Source organism: Haliotis asinina, chromosome 8 (assembly GCF_037392515.1).
Source record: "Haliotis asinina isolate JCU_RB_2024 chromosome 8, JCU_Hal_asi_v2, whole genome shotgun sequence".
Taxonomy (NCBI): domain Eukaryota; kingdom Metazoa; phylum Mollusca; class Gastropoda; order Lepetellida; family Haliotidae; genus Haliotis; species Haliotis asinina.
In genome coordinates, this window is record NC_090287.1 from 60,328,580 (window position 1) to 60,349,773 (window position 21,194).

General features: G+C 37.9%; 1 protein-coding gene across 3 annotated transcripts in view; it reads left to right on the forward strand.

Annotated features, from left to right (window-relative positions):
• The window catches only part of LOC137294092 (ras guanyl-releasing protein 3-like), an 80,325-nt gene that overhangs the window by 12,399 nt on the left and 46,732 nt on the right, over positions 1-21,194 (forward strand). Inside the window, exon 1 of one of the 3 annotated variants that reach the window (XM_067825039.1) lies at positions 8,212-8,354. The exons of the other annotated variants lie outside the window; for them this stretch is intronic. The gene's annotated coding sequence lies outside the window, so the exon portion shown is untranslated. Of the gene's footprint in view, positions 1-8,211; positions 8,355-21,194 lie in introns of those variants that run through there. 3 annotated transcript variants of the gene reach the window in all.

Here is a 21,194-nt window from a genome sequence, read left to right on the forward strand (position 1 = left end):
CTTTCCAAAACACACCCGTCTTGAAGGGATGTGGATTTCCATCAACAAATTACTAATTTATAATGAACAGAATGCACTTTCCAGTACTCCCAACAACCTCCTAGGCCATGACTGGGTCAGGTATTAAGTGGATGTATTTAAGCTTTATGATTGGGTCAATGATATGAAGAGGTAATGTGTGAAGGTAATTATCAAACTATCACTGTACCTTTACACCAGTAGTGTTGATACTGAACTACTGTTTCTGTTGTGTTGTTACTGTCATGTGTAAGACCTTCACAGTACGGTTGCTTTTGTGAAGATGCTGAAGTACTGTATTTGTGTCATGTTTTCAAGGCTTGATTAAGCTTTAATGATCTTTTGTAATGACAAAATAAAAATGTAAAAAAGTATTTGGTACAATTGAAACAAGGAAAAGAACAATGTAACGTCAATGCTGGTTCAATCCAAAATGCTAAAGCCATTGCCCTAGTATTTTGGCACCACAATAAAATGTTTGTTGTCGGGGGTTGCCATTTTACAGCAAATGCATGACTTCCGATGTGAAAAACTGAAATATGCAAAGATTACTGAGTGTTCCAAAGTTTTCCAATACATGTCAGAATAACTGTTTTCGATTAGCGTATCAAGTCTGAACCTGTAAATACTGGCAGTCCAGTTACATTGTGCAGCCCTAAAGGCAGCATATGAAAGCACAAGTGTTCCTTTATTTATTTCCACCCACAGTGCATTGCATACCTTGTGAAGAAATATGGAAAAAAAAAAAAGGAACAATTATACATTCATATCTTCCTTTATTTGTTTCCATGGGTATATTTACATCAAATAGAAGTGGGTTAGAGATACAAATGTAACTCATGGTACATTCATGGAAATATTCATGCGGTAATGATTAGAGTCAGTCATCAGAAAAATTCAGCCTGTGCAACTTATAGATTATAGGTGAAAGCAGTACTATAATAGAGGATGTGTCACTGTGTCAAGTCTTGAATGCTATAATACAGCTGTACAGCTGTTTAAAACTTATGAATATGACTCTTTTAAGAGGTAAGTAAGAGGACCAGGTGGTCAGAATGACATGATTGATTCCTGTCATCATATCCCAACAGTGTAGCTTAATACTCACTGGATCAGTGAAGGTCCCAGGGTTGAATAGACCTTCAGCAACCCATGTTTGCCATAAAAGGCGACTCAGCTTGTCGTAAGAGGCAACTAAGGGGATCGGGTGGTCAGGCTCGCTGACTTGGTTGACATATGTCATGGGTTCCCAATTGCACAGATCGATGCTCATGTTGTTGATCACTGGATTGTCTGGTCCAGACTCGATTATTTACAGACTGCTGCCATATAGCTGGAATATTGCTGAGTGTGGCGTAAAACTAAACTCACTCACTCACTAATACTCACTGGATTTAATCACTGGATTGTCTAGTCCAGGCTTAGTTATTTACAAACTGCCATCATATAGCTGGAATTTGGCTGAGAGTGGCAACCAGCAGGCAACAAAACAAGTTGTTCTTTTAAATGCATATCAGAAAGACAAATTATTCCTTAAGAAGAAACACTGAAAGTTGATAAGCTGTATTGTAATTCATAAGGCTTTATCTTGACAATTTCAGTATAGGTATTGCGTTTGGGATCCATACTGTTGGATATTGGCAGCTAAGAGCCTGACTGTTATTATCACTGCACATATTTGCAGATCATAATGTCTGCATAGTATCCTTTTTTAAACGAAAGTCAACAGTCCCTGCTGTGTGAGAGAGAAATCTCTTCCTGAAACACAGAATAATAGCTGACGATGTTGATGGATGCAAGAATTCTAAACCTGATAACAATGTAAGTACATATGTTTATGAATACCTGTCAACTGTGGCATGACTAACACAGGGTGTTACAGACGGGACAGCAATAACTGCTATAATGACCTGACAATACTCACATGTATGTCCGTGAAGACTTGTGTGACAGTATGTTATTCAGAATCACAAGTTATGCTGGTAAAAAAAATTGAAGTTTAAACTGATGTTCAGCTCTTGAAAGGCCTTTAAGGATAGCTTGCAGATGAACATCATTTTCCCTGGACATCAAGTGCATCACTAGGTCCTCAGGTGCTGTTTAAAGCTGTACAAGTTATATCCTATATATATAACAAACATCGCATCATGGGTTTGAATTTGTGTTTGTTGTCCCCCGCTCTGCCTTGACTTTGTATTCAGCGACGTCTAATGTATGTCCGTGCATACGTACATCCCGATTCTTGTTCCGATTGTTTCACTCACTAAGTTGTAAATGTCCAAGATTTGCATCAATTCCATGTCGTTCAATATCAAGATTTAACTGATATATACTTATTCAAGATGACATAAAACCAGATTCTCTTCTGTACCCCATTATCGATGTAAAACTGTATGCTTTAATCTGGTGGATTGGGGTTTCAGCTTAGAGCAGGTCCAGTGAAACCTGTGCAAGCTGTGAGAGATAGTCTGGATACAGCGGAAAGTTTAAAGATACCATAAATTGCTGCTTGTAACATCCATCACTGAATGGGTTTCTCCTAATTGAGTATTTGCTGAGTATTGAGTGTTTATGCTTTGTGGGCAACTCTTGAACAAACCAAAAACAGATGATGCAATAATGTTTAAAAGCAAATAGATTGTAATGTGGAGGAAACATTTTGAACTCATGTTGAGTAGGGCAGATTTATTAGACCATGATAAGCGTACATCCTGAAGGATGTTTTCACCAACTGTCATTCAGCTCAGTTGGAGGGTAATGATTGGCCAGTCAGTCACGGAACTATCAATTTCATTTCTGTGAATAACAATTAAATTGAAAGTCCATTGACACTTGTTTGTGATACTTGTATGACTACAGCACCTGATTTTACATAGATGGAAATATGTAGCTTGTCAAGTCATGTGTTCAGCTGACACAAAGCTGGTGTGTTGTTACACACACACATACACAGATGTCATATAATTTGATAGCTATCTTTCCTGTTGACATAACACCTGAAACCCAACCCTCTGGTTCCCTGTATGAGCAGTTCCCTGTGTTGTAACGCCTCCTCGTTGGTCTTGTGTCAGTAGGCGTTCACTTCAGTGAGAGTTGTCTTTCCATGACATGTGGAGGTGTTCTTGGGATGGGATTACTGTGTTTCACATGAACATTTCCTATTGTCTGATAAAAGAGTTCTTGAGGTAAGTGGCTTCTGCAGGTAAGTTGCCTCATGCAATTTTGTTTTTTCGCTTATGAGAGGTGATGAACTACAATGGAGTGCATTCTGTGTTTTCTTCAAGGTTGTGATATAACCACCATGGGTTTTCGGGACATCTCTGAATCACAAACCCAAGGGTAGATTGAGGCAGTGCCAGTGTTGGGAGCCTAGTGGTTAAGATGTTCTTTGAACAGAGCAAAGGGCCAGGTTTAATTCCCATTGGTACAAATTGTGAAGTCCTGTTCTGGTGCTCTGAACCATGATATTGTTTGAATATTGCTGAAGGGGATATAACACTGTCCCACAGCCTCACAAGGGAAGATGCTATTTACATTATCAACCTGTGCCTTTGTCTTTATTAAAACTATGTATGATGAGTGAAGGTGATAGTATAACTAGTCATTCACTCATTCATCTCTTGGCTCATTGAAATGAATAATGGAACACATGAAAGTACAAGCATTTATTTATTTCCAGAATTTCACTCACTGTGCAAAACACACTTTGTTGTTGTATTTTCATGTGTATATATTTGCACTTGATTTTAGTTTGAAATTGAGGGGTTTGTCATAATTGCAGTAGTAAAACTGAAAGAATTTGGGTCCATGATTTACATACTGTATCTGAACCAAAAACCAGAAAGGACTTCAAGACCCGTCTATATTTTAACTTTGCTTTTAGCTTAATAATCTAAAATGATAGATACGAGATGAAAGAAATCTATCAGTATGTTTATGTGTGCTAAGACAGTCCCATAGTTCAGGGAAGTATTTCAATATAATCACAGCTGTAGGAGCCCTGTAGCAGTCTGGTTATGGGATTCATACCACAGACCTACTGATCAGGCCACCTTATTTACATGTTCAAAGAGATTCACCCAGTAAACTTGGTACAGATATTGTCCAGTGAATGGCTCCAAACCCAGCTCCCCATGTGATGCAGGGTCTTCAATATGTTCTTCAATAGAAGCTATGTTTTGCAGCACAATGGACTAAAGTATGTTGTTTAATGCACTCTAATTTTTTTTAAATTTAATATTCAAGGCTTGGTGAAGTCACAGAATGGTCCTTGTGTTCAAGTTGAGTTGGAATCTCAGTGTTGCCCCCTAGAAAGTATTTTATGTGGACCACCATGAAGAGTTGTTTTGGTCACACAAACCACTAACATGACAAGCTAACCCAAATATTTATTGTCATACATCCCATGCATATGTACATATTTGCATTTCCTGGTACGAATGTGTCTATGTCTGGTATTGCAGTGATGTCTCTCTCCTTGAAGTTTGGGACAACTCATCATGCTATATAACGCATCTCTAGCTTCGTATGCAACATCTTGGATGCTTTGACTGAATTGTTCACTGCTCGTCCGGGATATGCAGCAACTTGCACTCATAAAATTTTGATGCAACGACGTTGCTAGAAGATGAGTGAGTGAGTATGGCTTAACCAGCTTTGAACAATATTCCAGCAATATCATGGCTAGGGACACATTGTACTCATGAGGGGAATTGAACCCAGGCTTTTAACTACTGGGCTACCCCTCCACCCCTATATAGAAGAGGCCGGATGATATTAATGAATATTTTATCAATAATGACACTTTTGAAGATACAGAGCTTACTTAGCATGTTAAGCTGTGTTTGCTTACAAGTTGATTCAGTCAAGAATTTCTCATTCTGCTGTCAAACTAAATTTGGTGTCAGCGCCATTTTGGTTTGATATTGAAGTGAACTCAGCTAGCAAGTGGCTTGATTGTAAGTGCTGAAGTTTAGCAAGCAATTGTTTGCTGTTTTCAATGCTTCCTTTATCTTGTATAATAATAGACAATGTGTGTGTCATTGAAAATATGTGACATCTCATGGTATGATGCACAATCAGGGTATGAAAATGTCAACCAGACCACAGGGCTAGATGTAAAGCCCTTACCCAAACTGTTTTCTTGAAAATAAGTAAAATTCGAGCAGCTCAACTGGATATTGATGCTATATAAAGATGATGATGATCTCACTCGCTCACTCGCTCACTCACTCACTCACTCAGAGCCATGCTTCATGAAAGGGAAGTGTGGCATGTCATGGAGATGAGTGATATGTAATGTTATCCACTAAGGGGCAAACATGTCTAACATACTTGCCAAACTTCCTGATCAGTGTTATGGGCAGGAAGATGGAATATCATTTATTATCTTCCTGGTGGCATGCTTTGAATCTTCCACACACCCTGTAGTTGCAAGGCAGATGCTAACGCTGTGTATTGGAAAAAGATTATATTGTAATACAGGTATTTTTACTAAGATAGACATTGTGATATATTGGAACTCAAGTGTATTGGAACTCAATATCATTGTGATATATTGGAACTGAAGATTTTCTACCTGCTGATTCAACTATTAGATTGTCATTGTCAGCATGGTTGTCAGAGAAAAGTGACTTTGCATCTCTGCTGATTGTTAGTCAGTTTGGAAGGGAGATATCAGTTGTGATTTAGGGTTAAATGGTATTTAGATTAAATGGTACAAGTTATGAGACACTTTTGATGATTTTTATCATGTTATTGTTACTCATTAAAGACATACCAAAATCTATTGTTGTAAAAGCAAATTTTTCTTTGGTTTTACATCGTTTTGTGTATGCCTCCTGTTCAGTGTCATTGACTGTGATGTTGTAATATCATCTTGTTTAGGTAGGAACTTTGGGATATTATGTTTGTGAGATACAGACTGGTACCTGACTGGACAGCAATCATGTGGCATCACTGGGAGGTTATAAATCGTACGTGGATGTTGTATCAACTCACACTCAGTGTTGATATAATTGTTGACTTGTACTGTTGTATGCTATTTATTGTGGACTTCTAACGATCTATTAGCCGATCAAACCGTGTAAAGTAATCATTTGATGCATTATCACAAAATTACCAAGCCACTACTAGGTTAAGTGTGTGACTTCCTGTCAGTCTCCTGGTTTGGCATGTACAGACTGTTTTAAATTAGATAGCTAACTGCAAGAATGAAATGAAAGTGTAATTAGGTGGTTTCAAAGTGTGTCATGTCGCACTTTGTGTTATCCTGCACTGATAGGGTATCTCATCAACTTCAACCTCATATCATCCTCAGCCTCATGATATCAACACAGCCTATTGATATCAGCCTCAAACTCATGCTGTCCACGCCAACTTATTTTATCATCCTCAACCTCATGATATCAACCCCATCATATCAGCCTCAACCTCATGATATCAACACAGCCTATTCATATCAACCTCACCCTCATGCTGTCAACGCCAACTAATGTTATCAGCCTCAACCTCATGATATCAAACATCTCATGAAATCAACCTCTACGTCATTATATCAACCTCAACCTCATGTAGCCATGTGTTGTTGTTTTTTTCCATAACAAATCCACACTGAAACTGACTGAGACAGAATATTTTTAATAATTTTGCAATTCAACAAAATTGGTTGACACCTGTATCATGCGGACACCAAGTTATTTCGGTGTTGCGTGATGTCATGACACAGCCTTGAGAGTCAATCAATTCCTTGCACCAGCAGCTGGTAAGCATTGTTGTCAGCTTGTTACAGCCCAAGAAACAATTATCACCATTGATTACTAGTAATCATTGCCACTGTGTTATTTTCAGAACCTTTGGTGTTGACTCTGTTCAAACTGACTATATCAAAGGGTGGCACTGAAAGATATGGCTGTGTTATGACTGGTAGTATATATGTCCACGTGATGGTGGCCCCATCAACTGTCAGTATAAATGAACAGTTTCATGAACAGGTGAGAACACCTTGTCCAAATAGGTCAGTAGGCTGCTTCCATCACCATATGGGTCAGAGTTACCTTTCAAGGAACAGTTTGGGTGTTTTGCTCTATAGAAAAAGACTAATGCAGTTGCACAAACAAATACCTGAACATTAGGAAAGAAGTGAGGAAGCACTAGTTTATTTCATTTGATTGCATTTGATCTGTCTTGGCCATAATTGATTGACTTATAATACAATGTATTAAAATGATAAATAGTGTGTTCTTGGACTACTTTTGAGTTGAATGTTTCATTGTGTTCTGTTTGTTTAGTTTTTTTACATCTAAAGGTCAGACTGAGATATGGCAGCAAAAGGTTATTTTTAGAAAAATGATTTCCATTTACTGCAGGCAATAAATGAAGAATACAATCCCTCTGTTAACAGAAGTATACATATGTTCATTTAATATCCTTGTAGGATTTAAGCTGCCTTTTGGTACCTGTCACAACTTCCAGATGTATACACTGATATGCACCTAAAAATAATACAGGAAGCCATGTTTGATCCCCGGAAGCCATATTGTACACTTTGATTCAGGAAGCCATAATGCACACTTTTTGATCCCCAAAGCCAGTGTTGTACACTGTTTGATCTCAAAAGCCAGTGTTGTACACTGTTTGACCCAGGAAGAGGTGTTGTAAACTGTTTGATCCCTGGAAGCCATGTTGTACACTATTTGTTTCCAGGAACCAATGCTGTACACTGTTTGATCCAGGAAGTCATATTCTACACTGTTTGATCCCAGAAACGAATGTTGCACAGTGTTTGATCTGAGGAAGCCATGTTGTACACTATTGATCAGAGGATGCGTTGTTGTATACTATTTCATCTCAGGCAGCCTTGTACACTGTGTGAGGCCAGGAACCAATGTTGTATAGTGTTTGACTGTGTTTTACAGTGTTTGACTGTAGGAAGCCATGTAGTTCACAGTTTGACTTCAGCGTGTAAATAGTGTTTAACTTGCATTTGTAGAAGCCCACTAAACACAATGCTAGATGAAGACTTCCGTTAGTACTGTGTTTTATATAAAGCTCTGACAGATGTAGAAACCTAATGCTTGTTTGGCTGTAGGAATGTTTGACTAACGTAGGAAGCCCAAAAGTGTTTGACTGATGTAATGGGATCCAGTAACATACAACGGAAGAGATAAGGCAGGTCAGATGAGCGCCCTATCAGTAGAGGCATATACACCTATCAGTTTGTCATCTGTCTCGGTGTAAGTGGCTACTTCATAGTGGAGGCTTGAAAGATTGGGATGTTCAAGTGGGTATTGTTTACAGAGGCCATCTTGTGACCAGGCAGCTTGTAATACCAATAGGTAGATTCATAATAGTTTTATGCCAGTTCATCATACAGTTAATGTCAGATGTACCTGTGGAGGTGGTCAGGTAGGCTAGTGGTTAAAGCATTTGCTTGTCGCACTGAAGACCGGGGTTTGATTCCCCATATGGTTACATTTTGTGAATCCCATTTCTGGTGTCCTCCTGTGACATTGCTGGGATATTGCTTACAGTAGCATAGAACCAAATTCACTCACTAACTAATGTACCTATTACCCTTGTTACAGGTGAGTTCCACTTGTACATTTTCTCCATCTGTGTTACTGCAGGGATTGAAATTAAGTTTTTTTCAAGCATGCCTCATGGGCACTGTCTTGGTAATGTAAGTGTACCATTTTAGTTTCAGGTGTACCATAGATTCATGGTGTATTAAACTGAACTTCAAATCATTATATGACTTGAAGTGAATTATAAATGTTGTAACATTCACTACTAAATCATGAGTAATAAAACAATGGTAGGTATGTATTTTGGTATATTTTCTGCCCTCAAACTTTGAAAAGACATTGATCTTTAGCTTGCTGTCTGACGTGTATATTTATCATTAGTCCTTGTTCATAATGTCACTTAAAACCATGAAAAGACAATATGGTGAAAACATGCTTTAATGCACTTTCAAGTGTGCCATCAAGGCACGCTGGTAAGAATTTAACTGTGCCATTTCAATTTTAGATGTGCCATCAGTGGGATGGCACTAATAATTTCAATCCCTAAACCCTAAAGTGGTTATGCTGTAAGTTATGTCATTTTCAATAATTCATGAGATTTAGTGTAAATGATAACAAACAAACAGCATGTATGTCACACGCCCTTGTATTGTGGAAGATATTTGTTTTGTCCTTATATTGAGGGCTGCCTATCAGTGTGGGAGATGCCAAGCTGTGACCAACAGACTCACAGTGTATATAGTATTGGAACAAACTGCTTCAAGTATTTCCGTCATAGTAATACAAGCTCTGTTTGGCGCAAGTGGGCTGACCTTGGATGACAGTCACCTGCTGCTCTTAAAACTCAGTAGGATTGAATTCTAGGATGGGATTTCTATTGGAAACATCCTGGTCCCTGCACTGTAAGTCAAAAATAAATACTGTTTTAAAATGACAACAATATCTATAAGTTGATATGATTCAAGGTTGTTATGTTTTTGTCCATCTTTTCATATTTATTAAAGCCAGTTTTTAGGAAGATAATATGTCATTGTTGTGCCTTCAGGTTAATGTACAGCAAGGTTTAGGATGGACCATGCAAAAAATAATAATGTACTTTTGTCTCCAGCTAAGTTCCACATACTTGTACAACATTAGACCGATGTCCATTGTTGGTTGGACTGATGGTGCTCCTGTACTTATGACCTAGTATGTATGTACAGTTGTACTGTGTGCACTCGATATTTATTTGTTAAAGTTCATAGTTGAAGGTTGATTGGGATAGATTTTTTATCAATGTCTGTTTGCTTTTTTATTGCGGGAGAAGGTCATTCGTGTGAAAAAAGCCATCAAGATCAGAAAGGAAATGTATAAACAATAACTGTTTCAAAATATCAACAATTTCCTTTATTCATTTGGGGGACATTTAGTCAATAAAATGTGTATCTATCATATTGTAATGTTTTTAATGCGATATGTATCAAGTCACAGCACCACTGAATAAGTTCCTTTTCAAAACACTTGTACAGCATATGCATTTTTGTAAACTCTGTGAGATGGTGATTTTGTTGTCAGGTGACATAAGAGACATCATGACAACACAGTTAAATAAAAGCATTTGATTGTGTGTCATGGGTGATAATATGACGTAATTCCCCAGCATGAGGCCGTGAGAGTCCAGTCTTTCACAGATCATCCCTGGTGAATATAGGTGCATCGGGAATGATAATAGTGAGCTATTAGGGCAAGCAGACCACCTTGCAGGAAACCAACAGTTGGCCTGACAGGTGTCAAGAGCATTCATACAGTCTTTCAGATTGATATAATCCATTTACTGACATGTTCTGTTTACAAGTGTCTCTTTTAGAGATTAAATTTTGAAATAAGAAACAGGATTTTTTGTGATATGATTCCTGCATATTTGATGCAACAATTTTGTGAAAGACTCTCAAAATAATATATGAGTCAAGCTTGATGCAAGTTTTATGACTGACCACCAGAATTCAGTTCAATAAACGTGATTTGTTAAGCTAACAGTGATAGTTTTCATAGTCTTGATTAATTTAGATTTTTCTCTCAATTCATGTTAAGAACTGTATGCTATAGTGAATAAATCACAAGCATGAATGTTTGTTCATGGTCTCAAGTATAATGGATTTTGATATAATTTATTCAAACTGTCAAAAAATAAACTATTTATTAACTTCCGTTAACATTTGAACGGCAATACAACATAAAACAATAAAATCTGGGCAAAACTCATGCTATTTGATATACACAAATGTAGATTACACTAAAAAAATTCATGACTCGTAAACTTTGAAACACCATGACTCTCTTTTCTTCAAAGTCTGTTTAAAACCCTGAAACAATCCTTTTGAGAATGAAAGTCGTTAGCATGATAGAACTGATAGGAGGGATGGGGTGTGGGGGTCCGTTAGATGTGGATACTGGATATTATTGTATTGAATTAAGGGACCTCTGTTTTAAATATATTTGACATTAAGAAAACATCTTTTGTTTTGGCATTTATGAAGTATTAACGTGTGTGTTTTGTCAGAAGACTTTCATGATTTAACGTAGCCTAGTTGTTACCGGATATTTATCATGCTGAAGATACAGGTTCAATTTCCCAATGGATAATAGTGTGTAGTCCATTTGCTTGTGTTTAGTGATTTGCTGGAATACTTAAAGTGGTGCAAAACCATACTCACTCACTCACTCACAAATTGATGGTGTGTCATCATACCCAGGGATCATGTGTCATTCATGTTATCAGTCACTAGATTGTCTGGTCTAGACTTCATTGTTGTAAAGACCCTGACATACACCTGAGCTGATGCTCAGTTTGGACTCAACAGTACATGCACCACTGTTGTGAAGGAAAATCCAATTCTCAGTGAGCATTTCCAGATTGTTTTCTGACCACATACTTTTATTACTGGACCTGGAACAATAACAACAAAAAAATCATGATTAATAATAAGGTAGGCAGATAAAATAATGATCCAGATCCATTTCAAATGGCAGTCAATATGGAGGAGCGAACAGTCGCAGTGACAATGGAGAGAAGTTCAATTCCTAAAGCACAGCTTACTGTGATTAAATCAATATGATCCGAATGAGAGGTTGACTAATGTGTATTCTCTGAACAATTTGAGGAAAACAAATAACTCCATTTAAATGTTAGTAAAAAAGTTACCCCATTGAACTGGCAGATTCTGAATCTGATTTGCTTCCTTTTGGGACATGTGCAGTGGAGAAAGGGCTGAGTGCAATGGAAGGTATTGTGGTTAATGTCCTGTTAGACAGCCTGGACTCAGATTATAAGGTCATACAAAGTGTTTTTATTTCAGGCCAGAAGTCACACATTACCAGTTATGGACAAATCAGATTCTTAAAGGACATCCTTGTATGAATATAATATGAGCTGAGGATATGACAAACTTGTAGTTTGTTTATTAGTTGTGAAGAGATCACTCTCAGAGGAAGATAATATCTCATGGTGACAAGTAGTTGCCGTCAAGTAGCGATAACCATGACAATGTTATGTGATCATAAGGCTGGTTCCGGTCCACTAGTCACATGACAAATTTCACCAACTCGACAATACAGGATCATGAAGTATGTTGTTGTGAACAAGTACGATCTAAGATCTCTCTGATTGATTGGATTTGTCTCAACAATGACAGGCTTCAGATTACATGTGCAGGGCTTGTGTTCTTCAGCTATATTTGTCCCAATGCTTAACAAGATTTATGTACTTATTAATTAGATAATGGCACTGTCAATGTGTAACAGTTGACCTTTGACGCATGGAGAGGCAGGAAGTGAAATCTCTTGAATGCTTTCTCCATATGCTTATGATGTGCATCATTAGGGAGTGATAGAGTTTGCCATTGTAGGACTGCCTAGGTAGGTAAAAACAACAACTGTATGTCACTGTCTGTGTACCATTGCCTTATGCCACTTTTTATATAGCCCCATATATATATCGTTGCCTTTAATCACTGTCTGTGCACCATTGCCTGTGTATTTCACTGTCTGTATATCCCCTCTTGTATGTATCATCGTATTATATCTCTGTCTATGTATCCCCTCTTGTATATATCATTGCCTTTTATCACTGTCTGTGTACCATTGCCTGTGTATTTCACTGTCTGTTTTTCCCCTCTTGTATATATCACTGTATTATATCAGTGTCTATATACCGCCAATTGTATATATCATTGCCTTTTATCACTGTACCATTGCCTGTGTATTTCACTGTTCACTGTCTGTATATCCTCTCTTGTATATATCATTGTATTATATCAGTGTTTATATACCCCCACTTGTATATATCATTGCCTTTTATCACTGTCTGTGTACCATTGCCTGTGTATTTCACTGCCTATATATAACTGCCATTAAATCAGTGCCCTACAGTACTGTGTTATATCACTAAATCACGACATTATAACACTTTATATTATATCTATTTATATTATGTAGCCTATATAACATGATCTACATATCACTATATATCTGTCTTTATGTCACTGGTCTATAACACTGTTTTATATCTCTAAGTCACTCATTATAACACCTTATGTTATATCTGTCTTTATTATACAGCCTACACAACACTGCCTACATATCACTGTCTCAGTTCTCTTCCATGCAAACGATTTTGATGATAGTTCTTTTTGTATTTTTTAGTTTTTATTATTAATGCCTTTGTTCAATGTAGGTCTGTGATAACCTATATATGCAGGTGATCCTCAGTGCTGTGTCAGTTTTTATGACCTTGAATCCTTCAGGTGCTTATCTAATGAAGTTAATCTAGGTTATATGATTCTAGGTCACATTTGATTACATGTGTGTTTGACAGTGAACATTTATTCCCTGTGGATCTAAACACTAAGTACTTGTTGATTCTCCTGACATTGAATATGATGTATGAACATGTGTCAGTGAAATGATCAAGTGCAGTGGCACTGTGAATTGTCAGTCCTGGTGGTGCTGGGGTCTATATGTTCCAGCCACAGTTTACATAGGGAGACTAATTGCCGTGTGTGGTAATTAGCATACTTGTGACATGACTCAGGCTGCCTTGTATCTCAGACTGGACACAGGGAACCAGCCTTTTGAAGTAGTTCATGTAGTTAAAACTGACAGAGTTTAACATAAAAGATAGACACGCTCCAGAAAACCCAGCCTCAACACAGTGCCAAGCACTGTTAATCCAACCTCCCACTGTTAATGTTAATAAGTTGTACAATAGTACTTTAACAAGTGTCTGATACATTGTCAGATTGATGTTGAAGCTCTACTTTCCTGACAACTTGAATAAATTCTGTACATGTTCACAAAATCTGGGATAATACCCATTGGTCACTCATGACCTATCGTTGATTATTAATCTTACACCATTGATGAGGTCTGTGGTGACATTACGGTGCATTTACGTACGTGAATGATTTTAATCATTGGAGGAAATGGAGTAGCATTGTGGTGAAAGTGTTAGCTCACCACACCACAGATTATGGTTTGATTCCCCACATGGGTACATTGTCCGTTTCTGGTGTCCTCTGCTGTGACAATAGTGCCAAAAGTGGCTTGAAACTTTGCTTACTTAGTAGCATGCTGAACGGTAGCCTGTTTATTTGTTCATATTGTTCCGTATTTCGGAAGAAGTTTGAATAGAGATAACTCAACCCTCAAGTTCAGGTAAAAACATTGCAGATTATAGGAATGTCATATGAATTACTGATGAATTAACTATACATTTCTGATGTGGAATGAATGAAGTGTACAAAACGTCATCTAAAAAAAGTCCTGTGAAGGTCTGCATTAGAATTGATCCATTGACCCATGCTTGTTGTAACGGACGACTAACTCGATCAGATTGTCAGACTCGCTGACTTGGTTGACACATGTCATATGTTCAAAAACTGTGCAGCTTGATGGTCATGCTGTTAATGATTGGATCGTCTGGCCCAGACTTGTTTATTTACATGCCACTGCCATACAGCTGGAATATTGATGTGTCGTAAAACTAAACTCACTCAAATTAGTTTAGAGTATTGTCTGAGTGTCAGATATATAGTCTGGTTCATAATTATTGAGAATTTTTCTTCTTACTTTGAGCTATCCTAACACCTCAACTGATTCACTGATACTTAAAACTAAGTAATGGTATAAGGGAGGTAACACATCTTGGCCTACTGAGTATAGTACAATTAGAGTTACCTCCCCTGAATTTGTAGCAGACGTCATTTTCCTCAGCACTGTCAACAATGTCTGCTGAAGATAAAACAAGGTTGATTTTTGAGTTGTGTAATCAAGGAATTGATGATGTAAATACATTGGCAGAGAGAACAGGAACTCCACTTTGTACTGTGTATAGGATTAGGAAGAATTTTAAAGAGGGAAAGGATTTGGGGCACCAGAAAGGAGCAGGGAGACCCAGAAAATTGGACTTCTCAGATCGCGTCCGGCTGGGAATTTTAGCGTCTAAAAAGCAAAGGGCAAGCATCTCCAACATCAAGTATGAAATGATAGAAAGGGGATCAACAGTTGTATCAAAATCTACAGTTAGAAGAAATTTGATTGATCTTGGATGGGAGAAAAAGACTGGAATTCCTTCTCCTCTCATGAAACAAGAACATAAAGACAGGCGTGTTGAGTGGTGTTTGGCACATGAAAACTTTGACTGGGAAAATGTGATTTTTACTGATGAAAGCTCAATATGGGTATATCCCAATAATGTGAAAATATGGACAGTCTGCGTCAGCACCGTTGTATCGACGACCTAAATACAGCCCAAAGTTTCATGTATGGGGAGGGATATCCTTATTAGGAACGACCCCGCTGTGTGTGTTTGAGGGAAATCTGACAAGTCAACGCTACACTAACATATTAGATAATTTTCTGCTTCCAAGTGCACATGTGTTTTATGGAAATGACTGGATTTTGCAGCAAGATAATGATCCTAAACACACCGCAAAACATGCCAAGCAGTGGTTTCAGGAGAAAAATGTGACTGCATTACCATTTCATGCATATAGTCCTGACTTAAATCCCATTGAGAACATTTGGGGGATGATGAAGGAAAGTGTGAATCAAAAGGGGTTGACAAAAATTGAAGACATGAAGAGAGAAGTGGTCCGATACTGGGACAGCATAACTCACGAGACACTAACCTCTCTGATAGGAAGTATGCCTACCCGTCTTAGACTGTGCCGTGAAGCTCAAGGAGACTTGATAAAATATTAAATTGTTACCTACACAACATGAAAAGGTCAGTTCACTTTCACAATACATTCAATTTTATCTGATTTGTTCTCGTTTAATAATATGAAATGCTTTAGCTATTCTCAATAATTTTGAACCATACTGTATAACTGAAGTATATGTTCTACTGAAGTTATTAAATATGGAGCAGACACTCCAAATGGGCACATGAAAGGCTGATGACCTTGTCTACGTGTTGAATCAACACTGCGTTGCAAAGGTTCCTACCATGAGATCTGGAGGTTTCGCCATAAAGTGAGGACAGTCATTCATTCGTAGTAAAGTGAAATTGGTTTCACCTGTACAGACTCTGTAACAGTGAACTCTAATATAACCCACTGACTAAGTGGAATTGTGGTCTTGCAAGCTAGGTATGAACAGGTGTCTCTATGAGTAAACACAGCTGAACTTATTGTAAGTGCCCAACTGATGACTTTGAGATCGCGTCTCTCAAATGAGTCAGAACTGCCATAGTCTCATGATGCTGATGAGTTGTAGATAATAAGAATAATTAAACTAGTATAGAACAGTTGCCCAGTCCAATTTATTGGTATTTGAACAAACTTAATTTGTATTTTCTGAATAAATACATCAATGATTTGATCTAGCCAGATTGTCAGGAATAAGGTCAGAGGTGACATGAGGAGTTCATTCTGTTTAGTCTCGCAAAAGGTGATTTTTGTGAAATATTGATGAATTTAGATACAGTTCGTATAGTATATAAGTCAAATGGTAATTGGATTCCATATTCTGTGACAGTGGCGACATTGAATAAATCAGGATTAGCACTGTTCAGAATAGATTTGAGATCAGTTTGTCACCTTATTGTGTCACCTTATTCAGTCCTTCTAACATTGCTATGTTTCTGGTATGATGCATTTTGATAGGGGACCACAATGTATGCTTATCAGGCTGAGGACACAGTTTTGATTCCCCATATGGGTACAGAATGGGAAGCCCATTTCTGATGTCCCTGCTGCAGTATTGCTACAAGCAGCGTAAAACTATACTCACTCACTCACTGATAGGGAATCCAAGTCAGTGTATACTTTAAATAGGACAGTCAGGTTCTGAGCATAATTGGTCCCAGTGTTTGTTTTTAACTCTTTGCCCACAGTCATGTCAGTCATAATGAATTCTTGTTGTGTCCTTTCAAATGAGACTCTCTTTAACCAGACAGACAGACAGACAGACAGTTAAATGGATATGGCAGAAAGGTAAACATGTCCTGTGCCATGCCTGACTCTATACAGTGCTGGCTACCTGTATGATGTTCAATGTCTGTACACTTAACGATGCATGCAGTGGATATTGATTAATTCTCATGCAGATTGCCTCGTTACTGCTCTATATATGGCAACAGTGGCTAAAATTATACAGTGTTACTATGATGCACTGAGTTCAAATGAACATTAGGTGTATTTGTGTCGTCCTGAGCCATTGACAAGAGGTTGGACAGCGAGATACCAGTCAATCACACCTTTCATGTTGACGCAACTAAGAAAGTAGGCCATCACTCCAAGTGAGTCTTGCTTGGGAGATAATGTGATAATAAAGCCAGTTCCATTGAAGCAGGTGTTTGTAATTACCATGACAACCCAGGGAGAGGTTAGCATGGTTCCGTCATGGATGACTGGAAGTGAGAGTCATGTTGTTGTGTTTACATATACATGGAAAGGATGCTGGTTTGTTAGGAGGAATCAAACCAATCACAAATAGATGGAAAGGATGAAGAAGATGAGACATTATTTAGCTAACTTTGAAGGCACAGCTACATAAACTGTAACATTTGATCGGACTCCAAAATCAAAATTCTGTCCTTTCATAACAAGATAGGATGGCTTTGTGTTAAATGCTTTTGTTTGTCATCCTGAAGCGTGGGTTTGATGCCGGACTTCAGTACGGTGTGTGAAGTCCATCTTGACAGTACGACTGCAGCGATTTCTCTTTGTGGCTAATATTGTACATGTCATATAATAGTAGGTAATGAATGCAAATAATGAGCAACACATACAGTAACCAGTCAGGTAGTATTTTTTGTTGACAGTAAAACTGCCTCAAAATAGATTATTCGACATGTTTTGCCCAGTGTCATTCATGTGTGACCACGTTACAATCAAATTAAATATTAGAGTTGACTGTTGTCATGCCTGGCTTGGAGGTATGCCATATTGTTTGTGTCTTTGATGAAAGGACTCACCCAACTTCTTGAAAAACATTTTAAAACCATTCCTTTTATACAAATTCATGAATATTCAGTTCAAGTGAGCACAAATTCAGTTCATAAAGGGATACGGTCCAATTCATGGAATAATCATGTGAATTTTAACAGCCCTGCTGGATAGACAAAGGTACACAATAACTACACAAGACCGAATAGGTGTAGAGTGTATCTCATGATGCAGCGTTTCGTACAATATGTACTCATCAGACAAATATACAAAAAGAAACAAAAACCCAAAAGCAACAAAAAAGGAAGATCTTTTGAATAAGGGTAGATTTTTTAGCTTCACACGTTCCAACCAGAGTCAATGGAGTCAATGATATGATCACAGGCTAAAATATCCCTTTCAGCTTTCTTTTTGCCCTACTGGATAGACTGTTCCTGTAGGTACATAAATTCCCTCATTCCCTCACTCCTTCTCAATATTGAAAAATGGCACAGTTCTATTAGAGCATTGAACCTCTCCACTCTGGGTATGGCTTCATACGTAACTACTTGTGTCATTCCAGCAAGTCAGATGGCGTCTCGTACCCCTCTCATGGCCATGTTTACAACTGGGTCCTGTCTAAGTGCAAACGGGCATGGAGAGAAACATTGTCTACTCCTATTATCAAGGAAAGATAACTCAGAATTTCCAAACATGGCTCTTAGAATATCCAACATCACGTGGACAAAACAGCAATACGGTCATTACTTTTGCATGTTTTAGTGTTGAAAGTTGTTCATCCTCAAGCTCAAAGTTTATGTTTAATTGTGCTTGGTATAGTTTAGCGAAGTTTCAAAGTTCAACGGTCCCTCCATTTTCATGGTTTGAAGTACATTTTACTATGCGCAATTTGATTGGTTTGCCACGATTCTTTGCAATGATGGCGTACAAGAATGGTACGAGTCTTCTTGTAGGTCAAGGAAAGAGATGAGTAGTTACGAATGGGTATGGCTTATTGTGAGCAAAGTCTTCAGGAGCTCGCAGGCCTTCAGTATACACAGGTATGATGAGAGATAATTTTAGAACCAAACTGTGAAGTCTGTTTGAAACATCAAACTGAGGTAAATATAATATTAACTTCATTATTCCAACTGATAAAAAAAAAATGGCAACAGTTGTTGTGAATACATTATCATGATCATGCACTCAATGTATCCCCTTGGCTAATCTGTACAGGTGTGCATTGATTAGAATCGTTGTGAATGATCAGGTAGGTAGACAGATACAGGTAGTTAATGAGGCTCCCTGCAAACTGTCACAGCCCCTGGGGACATTGGTTGAAGAATGTTGGGGACAGAGACCAGCCCCAGGTTATGGACTAAATCTGTTCTGCTCTGTGTAAAGAGAAATGGCGAGAGGTGTTTGCAGATGTTAATTTGTGATCAAAGTGAAGAGGAGAATGTGTTGATACACCTGTCTGACTGATGGGACAATATAGACAGGTGTGATTTCCAGGTGAGATGACGAGACAGGAGGGTCATACAACTACCCATAATGCTCTTAACAAGTATGCAGTATTAACAGATCAAAGCACTGTTGGTGATTTAGTTCAGAAATTGTTTGTTTGAGTATGGTTTTGTGCTTTAATAATATATTTGGGCAGACTTAAATCGGTTCAATTTAGTGGAAAGTGAATGCAAAGCTACTGTTGTACTCATGATTGTGTTTTTTTAACTGCTTAACATTTATTGGCTGTTTGAGGATTTCCATTTGACAAGTGAGGATGTTCAGTGTGCATGACTTTTTGGAGTAATGGTATGAAATATACCAGTACACAACAAAGCTGAAGCAAGTTACTGGGCACATTATATGGTTACTGTCATTGGCTTTACATGCTGGTGCTGACAAATGGGACAAAGTTACATTTTCAACATGGCTGCCATGATACAAATGGAATTGTGTGAGAACTGTTTTGGGTATCATATGCAAAGCTTCAAATTTCACTGGAGAAGGTGAAAATACTCCTGGTTTTTTAGTGAAATTTTCAAGTATTCAACTTGATCAGATCAGCCTTTGTTTCTATGATCTTGCAAGTGTCGTATAGTTTGATTGTTGTCTGATGTATTGTGATACTGTTCTGATACTGTGATTAAAAGGGGAAACTATGGATGGCTGTGGGCATGATGATTTTATGCTAAGTAAGTGACAATGTAGTAGTATATTCATCCCTCATTTTAACACTGTATTTCAGTATTTGATAAACAGACAGAGGCTAATATGTTTCTCAGGTCCTCGATTCAACAAACTATTGCTGGAGAAGTTGCTGAGGACTTAATCAAGTTAATGGGCATACCTCGTGATATCTTTTATATAGTTGGAGAATTTCCTGAATGGATTCCATCTACCTCAGATATACTTATTTTGGAAATACTGAATTTATGACAAAAGTTTGGACATTTGAGACATCTGTGGATTGTGGTGTGTTTGGATGGAAATTATTGGCATTTCAACATGTTGATGTAGTGTCACAGGAAGCTGTGTCTGTCCCAATGCTCACAAATGCAATCATCTCAAATCCAGTTGCAACATCTGTTATCCAAATGATATAATGGCCAGTTCAAATTACCTGTCCTTCTGTAAGTGCAGATAGGTGAAACATTTTTGTCATGGATTTTAATACAATGATTAGGACAGATGCGGTATACTGCAGTATTGTGTTTTTGGTTTGGTACACCAAAATTCCCTTTGGAAATACAGTTTGTTCTATTTTCGAGTGACTCATGCTACTTGGATTGGATGTAAGGGCTCTTTTCTTTGGATCCTAATTCCAAGAACATTTCTTCTCCGAACTTTAACCAAACCATCTGTGTGAAAATGTTTATCCTATCATATTTCATTGTCAAAAGAATTGAACTGAATTCTATCGAACTGAAAGCTGTGTACTGCGATATGTACCAAATCATGGCATACCATTGCACCTGTAACAATAGTCCGTCTCACAGTCCCTGAACCACATAATTTTCCCTACAGGCTAGCCTCCTCTGCAGTGGGAAAGCCCTAAATATAGCAAGGCTAGATTTCTTCAGGTTCTGCATCTCTGCTCTCTGTGGGTCCTTTTCAATTTATAACAGGTTTGTTTGTTACTAACAAAATTACCTCTATTCGAGACAAAGCATTGGTCTACTGGAACAATGATATGTTGCTTCCTGCATGTTTAACAGTGCACTGAGCACTACTGCAGCTT